The following is a 9,650-nucleotide window of genomic DNA, read 5'->3' as shown; positions in this document are numbered from 1 at the left end:
GCAGAAGCCATCTTCTTCACTGTTGCCATCACATTCAACTAATAGCTGCTTTCCATTTTAGTTTCCTGTCAGAGCATGGTATCATCACATGCAGGGGCAGTCCTAGCCTGTGGTGCCCTGGGAAAACACTCCCGTTTCTCTAAACACAGTTCATGTGTAAATGAACTGTGTTTAGAGGACAATGGCCCATGTTACCCATATCAAAAACCGCCACCGATCACATGTTTATGTGAGTGCACATGTATGGCTTTGCAGAGAAGAGGCCTTGTCTGCTTTCATAGATAAAAAACAAAGCAAATGTGACACTTAAAACAAAATGCTTTTTAGGTTTTCTTGCTTCAGCAAATATATTTAAATATAATCTCCAGTTAGAGATGTTCAAGAGGTAACCAAAAACTCAAGTACAAACTGTCCTAATTTGGGTGGTTATGAATAATTTAGACATAAAATATAAATGTATGTTTTTCTGAAATGACTTCTTCTTAAAACCTGACAATACAAACTGATTTTTCTTGTTACTGCTACAGCGTCCTGTCCTCTGCTCCCTCACTGTTCAACATTAAATTAACATTCAACATTAAACTAAATGAAAAACATTGCTGGGGTTTTTGTTGTTGTTTTTTTACTCATTGATTTCTAAGGAAAGTAAAATGAAATAAAACTGAAGAAGAAACTGAATATCCCATCATGTATAAAATTAAAAGTGTATTTTATTTCAAATAAGTGAGAATAAACACCTCTGTGAGTGTAATGTGGCAAATAAGGTATGCATTGTTAATTTCAGGAGATTTGGGGTGTCCCATGAAGCAAGATTAATGGGTTATTGAGATAAGATGAACCTGAGTCAGAGCTCAAACTCTGCATCATGTTGTCACTGAAATTTTTAAGTACTCCTGTTTGGATGTCTATGCAGAAAACGTTTTTTGTTTTTGTTTGTTAATTACAGCCCAAATCTGCTGACAGGTCTTTTTTTTAATATTGCTATTAACTATAACTATTAATTTTTTTTTGGATAAATCTGCGTTTTTATTGTCTGACCGTTTATCATGAAGAATAGTGTTTATTAATATTGATGGAGGGAGTGAGCAGCAGCGCCCTCTGCAGTTTGTGTATTGAAGTGCAAAAGCTTACAGCACCTGGTATTCCCAGGCGGTCTCCCATTGAAGTACTGAGCAGGCCTGACCCTGCTTAGCTTGCGAGATCAGACGAGAGTAGCAAATGGGTGCAAGCAAGCCGCTGCCACAGCTGCTTGCCACAGCCGCTTGCCACAGCAGATCTTCTATTGTTCCATTGTGACTGTGTATGTGCAGTGTTGGGAAGGTTACTTTTAAAATGTATTCCACTACAGATTACAGATTACATGCCCCAAAATGTATTTTGTAATGTATTCTGTTACGTTACTCAATGAGAGTAACGTATTCTGAATACTTTGGATTACTTAACATATTATCATGCTGTTTACAGCTACATGAATGTGATTTATTACTATTACTGAAGGTCCGCGGCTCAAATGTCGGGTTCTGTGTCGGGCTCATAGCCGAAAAATAACTTTACTTTGTTGTCTGGGTCAAGTTTGCTAATGAGAGACAGAGAGAGGCGTTGAAAGGCTGCTCCAACGAAACTTATTGTTTCGGAGGAAAACACGAACACAGTGTACAGTCGAGTCTTAATAGCTTACTTAGAACTGGGCTCGTCAGGCACTCTTTTTGGCTGCAGTGGTTATTATTTTATTTACATGCTTCCAGCTCCCGTTTTTCCTTTTTCTCCCTCCTCGCGCTCACAGACCCATAACGTGTATGGCAGTCCATTCTCCCTGCAGCACGGACTACACTGCCCATGAGGCTACATCCTTTAGGGCTATACCTGTAGCATTCTGCCTATTAGCTTAGCACAACAACAACAACAAAAAGGCGCTCTCTCACCCAGGAAACACGCAGAGAGAGCGTGTCACCCTGTAACCATGGCAACCGTAACGCTGCCGCCTGGAACAACAGAACGTAGCTGTCAAACAAAACCCAAACAGTCCTGACCCGCGACAATATGAAACAGAAAAATACCGCAGTGTAATCCATTTATTTCAACAAAGTAACTGTATTCTAAATACCACCTTTTTAAACAGTAATTGTAACGGAATACAGTTACTCATATTTTGTATTTTAAATACGTAACGGCGGTACATGTATTCCGTTACTCCCCAACACTGTGTATGTGTAGGAGTGGCATTGCATTCCCCATTCACACAGTACACGGCAACCAATCCAGACAACTTTTGGATCAAGTTCTGGATGGCCACTGACTTGGAGACCAAATATGTCTGCAGTGCATCTCCTTACTTGGGAAAGGACCCCAGTTGTCAGAAGGGAGAGAGGCTGGCAGAGAACGTGGTCATGAAACTGATGGAGCCGTTTTTGGATGATGGGAGAAATGTCACAACGGTCAATTTCTTTACTTCACTGTTGCACAGACTGTTGCAGTGCAAAAAAACCAATACTGGGCACAGTGTATAAAGTCCGGCGTGAACTTCCTCAATTTGAAAAAGACACTGCACAGTGAGAGGTACTCTCCACTTCCGTGTTTAAAAGCGGCAGTGTCTCCTTGACAATTTATGCACCTAAACCCCCCCCAAAAAAACACAAGACTGTGTGTGTTCTAATTTCCATGCACCAAGACGTGACGATCGGTGACGGCAGAAAGAGGAAACCCAACACAATAACAGACTATAACCACATGAAGGTATGTGAATGTGTGTATAATTTTACACCAGTGCTACAATGTCTTCTGATGTGTGCTATATAGGCCTATAGAAAAAAAGCACACATACTCATGACTCTCTCTCTCTGCTTTTACAGTGTGGTGTAGACGTGTTGGACCAAATGGTGCGGATGTATTTCATAAGAGCAGCAACACGCAGGTGGCCAGTAGCAGTTTTCTACAATATGCTGGACCTGGCGGCGGTGAATGCCTACATTTTGTACAATTTGTGCCGATTCAGGCAGCACAAGGAAATATTAGCACAGAGGCAGGCTGCTGAAGCTGCTGCAGCTGCTGCGGCTGTAAAGACCACGCAGTGCCAGGTGCAAGAGAGCTGCAAGAGAAATCGCAGCAGGTTTACCTGTGCAAAATGTCACAAATTCACCTGTGCCAAATGCAGGGATGATGGACACTGGGTCTGCAAACGCTGTAAAGTTTGAAACACTTTGAAATAAAACAGACTTGTGCACCCATATTTTGCAAATGTGTGTCTTTTGTATACGGCAGGAATTTCTGTAGGTTGTAACACAGAGGTTTGGCCTGCCTTGGATCTGAGTAAACAAATGCCAATGTTGCACGCGCACACACACACACACACACACACACACACACACACACACACACACACACACACACACACACACACACACACACACACACACACACACACACACATGCAGCAAATCTGTATTTATTTGTCCCACAAGTGGAAAATCTGCATTGTTATTGCAGAAAAGTGGACAGTGCAAGACAAAAGCAGCAAAAATGAAAACTGCACAAAGAGCACAGTATAGAAAGTGCACTATACAAACAATCTGGAAACATAAATATGGACACGTGTATTGAAAATATATCTATATATAGGGATTGACAAGAAGTAATATTGCATATGAGAATTATTGCACATAGAATCTACCAAGGTGTATCGTAGGCTACTATACATCTATAGTAACATCAAACGACCAGTGGGTGGCAGGGTATAGACACATCAGTGCCCAGTGTAGTGGTTTATGTGCAAGTATACCATCAACACTGACACAAATACAAGCACACAGCCTTTGAATAGCTGTCCACTGTAGTGACCAGTATGTGTGCAAAGGGCTAAACGTGGCTTCTGAATTTCCTGTGCAATTCTTCATCACTACAGAGTTCTGCACACAGTGTTGGGGAGTAACGTAATACATGTATTGTATTTAAAATACAAAATATGAGTAACTGTATTCCGTTACAGTTACCATTTAAAAAGGTGTTATTCAGAATACAGTTACTTTGCTGAAATAAAGGGAGTGCACGGCTGTGTTTTCCTGTTTCATATGTTCGGCTGTCCCCTCTCTATTTTTGGTAATTCCACGTCGGTGGAAACCCAAACAAAACTCGCATTAAGAGGCTCTAATGCCTGTGTCTCAATCTCGTGGCCCATGTCACCTACAGCCCACATAATGACTTGAAGAAATATTTATAAAATTGATTATTAAAAAAATTATTTAATATGAAGGCAATAGGCAAAGTGTTACAGGCATCGCCCTAACGAATGTAGTCTCATGGGTAAGCTGAATGTAGCCCAGTCGTAAGTAAGCTGCTAACACGCAACTGTACACTGTGTTCATGTTTTTCTCCAAAACAATAAGTTCAGTTAGAGCAGCTTTTCTCTGGCTCCCGCTAGCAAAGTTGATCCAGACAACAAAGAAAAGCTAGTTTTCGGCTACGAGCCCAACACGGAACCCAACGTATTAGCCAGAGGTCCCTTTACTACGGTTCGGAGCCACGAACCTGTTTTATATTCGCGCAGAATAGTTTTCTATATGAGATCACTGCAAAAAGTGCAGCTTTACCTAATGTGCACCTACTGTTACTCATTTATATTAAGAATTAAAAATCTAGTTGGTATTGGTATGGCGATTAACCTGCAGTAATAGTAATAAATCACACAGCAATAGTACATTCATGTAGTTGTAAAAAGCATGATAATATATTAAGTAATCCAAAGTATTCAGAATACGTTACTCTCATTGAGTAACGTAACAGAATACATTACAAAATACATTTTGGGGCATGTATTCTGTAATCTGTAGTGGAATACATTTTAAAAGTAACCTTCCCAACACTGTCTGCACATAACCTGAGATTGTATTATGACTATATAATGTTTATACATTAATATTATATTATATGAAGAATTGCTGATGATGCATTAAATAAATACTGATGACAAAGGTGCTTATGACAGCTTTTGATGCATCACAGATGTAACACTTTTTTAATGAGTAGATTAAAAATCAAAACATATAACCACAATAAATCTACTCTGTTGTTAGCTACCCACAACAAATAAAGATCATTTTCTTTTTCTAATTTTCCATATTCATTGAAACAACGTTTCTCAAATTGTTTGTCTTCAGGCTTGTTGGTTTGGATATGCCATGTCCTTCACTTTTCTTTGTGAAAAGACTTTCTCATCATTGTGTTTCCATTTTAAGGTCAATTTTTTGCCCAGCTTGGTTTCAGGCAAACAATAAAGATACTGCCTGTTGCACCATACAGGTCAAAAACATCCTGGGAATCTTTGAATCAGACAGAAAGAAAAAAAATGCCAGAAAGATTACATAAGTCATTGAAGTCTTGAAGGGTCTAACAGCCAAGATGAACTGGTCTAGAGGAAAAAAGTAGAGGTATTAACAGCTTGTTGTCTGAATAATGATTAAATTATATCCTGTTGTCTCCCTCCAGACCACAGTCTGCACAGAAGTCAGGCTCCGGGACTCTACCAACCGGCTGCTTCTGATGATGATGTTGCTGTTTCAGTGGAAGCTCATTCTTATCTGTTAACACAAGCACAGATTACATGTCAGACTTGCAGAATTAAAGCCATAGCTCAATATTTTAGGTAAAAAGCAAATTCTGCTATGAATAGCACCATAGGTTTGATAGTATTTGGTCAGCTACAAAAAAATACAAAATTTTTTAATTTGAATGAGCATAGTGCAGAGAATGGACACTGTGGTGGTGTTTGCAGGGTTTGTGAATTTGGATTGCTTTGTGCAGTGTTGGGCAAGTTACTTTTAAAAAGTAATCAGTTATATTTAATAGTTACTTCTTCAAAAAAGTAAATAAGTTAGTAACTGAGTTACAATATTATAAAAGTAACTAATTACTAGGAAAAGTAACTATTGTGGTACTTTAAAAAATGTTTAACCCTCTGGGGTCCAGGCTATAATGGCTGTTTTTGACTACTTTTGATTTTACCTCCACATTTCACCTTTAAAAAGTATTTATCTTGCCTTGTTTGGTATCAATCATTTCAGCACAATCTCACATGTCTGGATTTACAATTATGTTTTCATTTTGACATGCTGTATTAACATAATTAATGCACAATCTAAAATCAGACAAAAACATAAAATCAGAGTTGAAAAAGGTTATATTTTTTACTGTAACAAACACAAAAAGTAACAAATCATTTTTGTAGCTTGAAATGCACATATGAATTGTACATTGTAAAGCTGTAGCTCCTAAAACTTCCCCCTCTTCCTAAACAACCAAATGCCATGTTGCCATATCATATTTTGATTGGTCGAAGTGGTACATTTTTCCACCAATAGGAAAGAGTGTTTTTGCAAGACCCTGAGATACTTAAACTCCTCCAGCTGGGGCAGTAAGTCGTCCCTGTCCCGGAGTTGGCACTCCACCCTTTTCCGGCTGAGGACCATGGCCTCAGACTTGGAGGTGCTGATTCTCATTTCTGCCGCTTCACACTGAGCTGCAAACTGCTTCAGTGTGAGCTGGAGGCCATCAACCAGCGCACCCTCACTATACGTTTAAGCATCCTAGGTCTGTCCAGCAACTCCTCCACCATCTGATCCGATTTACCAATACATGGTGATCAGGTGACAGCTCACCACCCCTCTTTACCTGAGTGTCCAAAACATATGGCTGCAGTCTGATGATGCAAATAAATCATGGATTTATAGATCATCAATCTGTGGCCTAGGTGTCCTGGTGCCACGTCCACTTATGGAGACCCTCATGTTCAAACATGGTGTTTGTTATGGACAAACTGTGGTTTGCACACACTGCCACCCAGTACACACTTCTCTACGGTGCCTCCTGCAGGTGGTGTAGCCTACAGGAGGGTCCCCATGGACTAAGGCCACCAGGCGCTCGCCTTCAGGCACTCTCTCTGCGCCTGGCTCCAGGGCAGGGCCCCGGTAACCCTATTCTGGGGAGGGTGAACTGCTCCCTGGATCTTCGACTGACAGGGGCTTTTGAATTACTCTTTGTCTGGTTCCTCACACAGGACCAATTTGCCATGGAAGACCATACCAGCGGGCAAAAGCAAAAGACAATGTAGCCCTTGGGATCCCTGAGAAACACAAACACCTCCTCCTAGATAAGGTAGCGATTCCCCCTCGGTGGCAGAAGAAGAACAATAAATATGTTTTAAAGCCTTTTTTGCCATCTCACTATATGCACTGTAATAATGGAGATTACAATAACACAATAAATTGACAAACATGCCTGTGTTTTCATGCAAAGTGCCACAGGCTGGAGTTTGCTTGTAACAATAATAATAATAATAATAATAATGATAATAATAATAATAATAATAATAATAATAATCTTACCCTTTATGACTTTTGCTTTTTTATGAGTACAGCAAACAATGGCAGTGAGGATCACCAACAGAAGAATACCTGATGGGGAAAGACAAAAACAACAGTGAACTATGCATGTAAAAAACAGTGAATTTGTGTTTTATTTCAGCATAACTGTAACATAACATACCTGCTCCACTGCGCACTGGAATACAGACGTCAGTGTCACATACATCAGGGAAAACTTCAAAATAATACAAGAAGAAAAATGTATTTGTAGATGTTTTTGATAAAATGGTCATTTCAGCCATCAACAGACAGTTGATAGCACATAATATTCACAAGGCTTTAAGCATTTGTGATAAACTGGCTGATTACAGAAACACTGCAAGCAAAGAGCATGTTTACCTCAGCTTTTTGATATCTTTCCATATACAGTATGAACCTGCTTAGGAGTTCAGGTTAATGCTGAGATGGAACTCCGGCAGAGGTTAAAGTCAAAAAAGGGTTTTTTATTAACCCCATGATCCAGAATTGTGGTGTGACCAAATTTGCAGGTCTCCATATAGGCTTGCTCCACCCCCTTTCCCGTGTTTGATGTTAGCTCATCAACCAAGGTAATGGGAGCAGCAGCCACTCAGAAAACAGAGATTAAATCATACATACATAACAATGTAAACTAAAATGTGCGCACTTATTTTAGAATACAGTATTATGTGATTGTATAAGTAAATACATTTAAACCAAAACCAATTCTTTATTACCCTGTAAATTAAATCCTATATTTAATAAAAGAAAAATGTGAGTGTAGTGTTATGTGTAAGCCTCTGTAACACTCATGTTTGACAGATATTACCACAGTGCGGCTGTAACTGCAGCCATCACAAATGCTTATCCTCCAGAAATTTGGATAAAAAAATGTTTTGATATTTAGATTCTTTCTTCCAAGTTGAATTTAAAATGGCGAAACAGTTTTAAAATTGTTATGTTTTTTAAAAATCGTATCTATTTTTTTCTTGGTGGTGCACCCTGGATATTCACATAATGATATTGTTTTTGTGTTGGTTTCTGATTAAAAAAAAAAAAGAATACTAAAATGACACAATTTATTCTTGTCTATCGAGGATAAAAATGACTTGCTTAGACCTTAGGAAGTTATTGCTACGGTGGCCCTGATCAAACAGACTACACCATTACTGAGCTTGCGGATCAGTTTATTGAGTGATTTTTGCATCTGCAAACCTCAACCTGCTGCCCCATCACGCAATCCTCTGTGCTGTTACGTTCTGGGGCAGCAGGTTGAGGGTTGCAGATGCAAAATGACTCAATAAACGGATCCACAAGCCCAGTAATTTTGTGGGGATGGAGTTGGACTCCCTTCAGGTGGTGTCAGAGAGGCGGCTGTTGTCCAAGATAAGAACAATGCTGGATGCACTCTTTGACCTGCTGGCCAGTCACAGGAGATTACCCGAATGCACCGCTTAACAACACAGGAAATCATTCCTGCCCGTGGATATCTCCCTGTACATCTCCTCCATCGAGCGCACAGTACACAGTGCAATAGTTCCATCCTTTGGCACACAGCACAAAAAAACAAGTTTTACAGTTTAGAGTAAAATGCCATATAAATTTCATCTCTGTAATATTCTGGATATTTGTATATATTAGAGCTATTTCTTATATTTTGTAATATATTGTAATAATTATTTTAGTTCAGTCTGTCACTGTTCTCATTGTCTTGCAGCAACTGTTACAACATAATTACCTCAGGATTAATAAAGTATTTTGACCCTGATTAAATGGAAAATGCTGCAAAAATATAAATAGATAAAAGTTCAATATAACACAATGGAAACAGATAAAATATAATAGAAAAAAACCCACAAATCTGAGCAAACACAACACTGGAAGTCTTTCTAGAGAGACAATAAGATGACAGAACAGCTACAGAAGTAACAGAAACTAAAACATGAAGGACTGCACTGAGACATGCTCGAAAGACGTGGAGAATTCGCCTGTGCTGTGATTCTATATTTATATTATACATTACTGTCGATAGATCTTTGCTATTGGCTGTTTACTGTTAGCTTGTCACAGTTTTTCTGTTTGCTTTGTTTGTTTGTTTTTTTACTTTTTCGTCCCAGTTACTTTGAGAGAGAATTTTGTGAGAATAATGTACAATAAGATACAACTTTTAAACTGAAAAAATCATTGACAATCAGCAGATATTTTTATAATTCCAAATAGTGTTTCAGGGCAAAAGCTTTAAAATAAAAGGAGAAGAAAAGTATCTTGTTAGCATATGAG

The 9,650-nt window shown here is 39.0% G+C and overlaps 1 long non-coding RNA gene across 1 annotated transcript; it reads right to left on the bottom strand.

The window, feature by feature from the left end:
* Positions 1-4,976: 4,976 nt before the first annotated feature.
* LOC145424289 (uncharacterized) lies at positions 4,977-9,425 on the bottom strand. The gene is made up of 3 exons (XR_013905312.1): positions 7,534-9,425; positions 7,374-7,442; positions 4,977-5,570 (listed from the first exon to the last, which is right to left on the bottom strand). It is a non-coding gene; the product is annotated as an uncharacterized LOC145424289 (long non-coding RNA).
* Between the last annotated feature and the right edge of the window lie 225 nt (positions 9,426-9,650).

This window comes from Astatotilapia calliptera, chromosome 23 (assembly GCF_964374335.1).
Source record: "Astatotilapia calliptera chromosome 23, fAstCal68.1, whole genome shotgun sequence".
Taxonomy (NCBI): Eukaryota; Metazoa; Chordata; class Actinopteri; order Cichliformes; family Cichlidae; genus Astatotilapia; species Astatotilapia calliptera.
The sequence above is the reverse complement of the archived record's forward strand: the minus strand, read 5'-3'. Positions and strand labels throughout refer to the sequence as shown.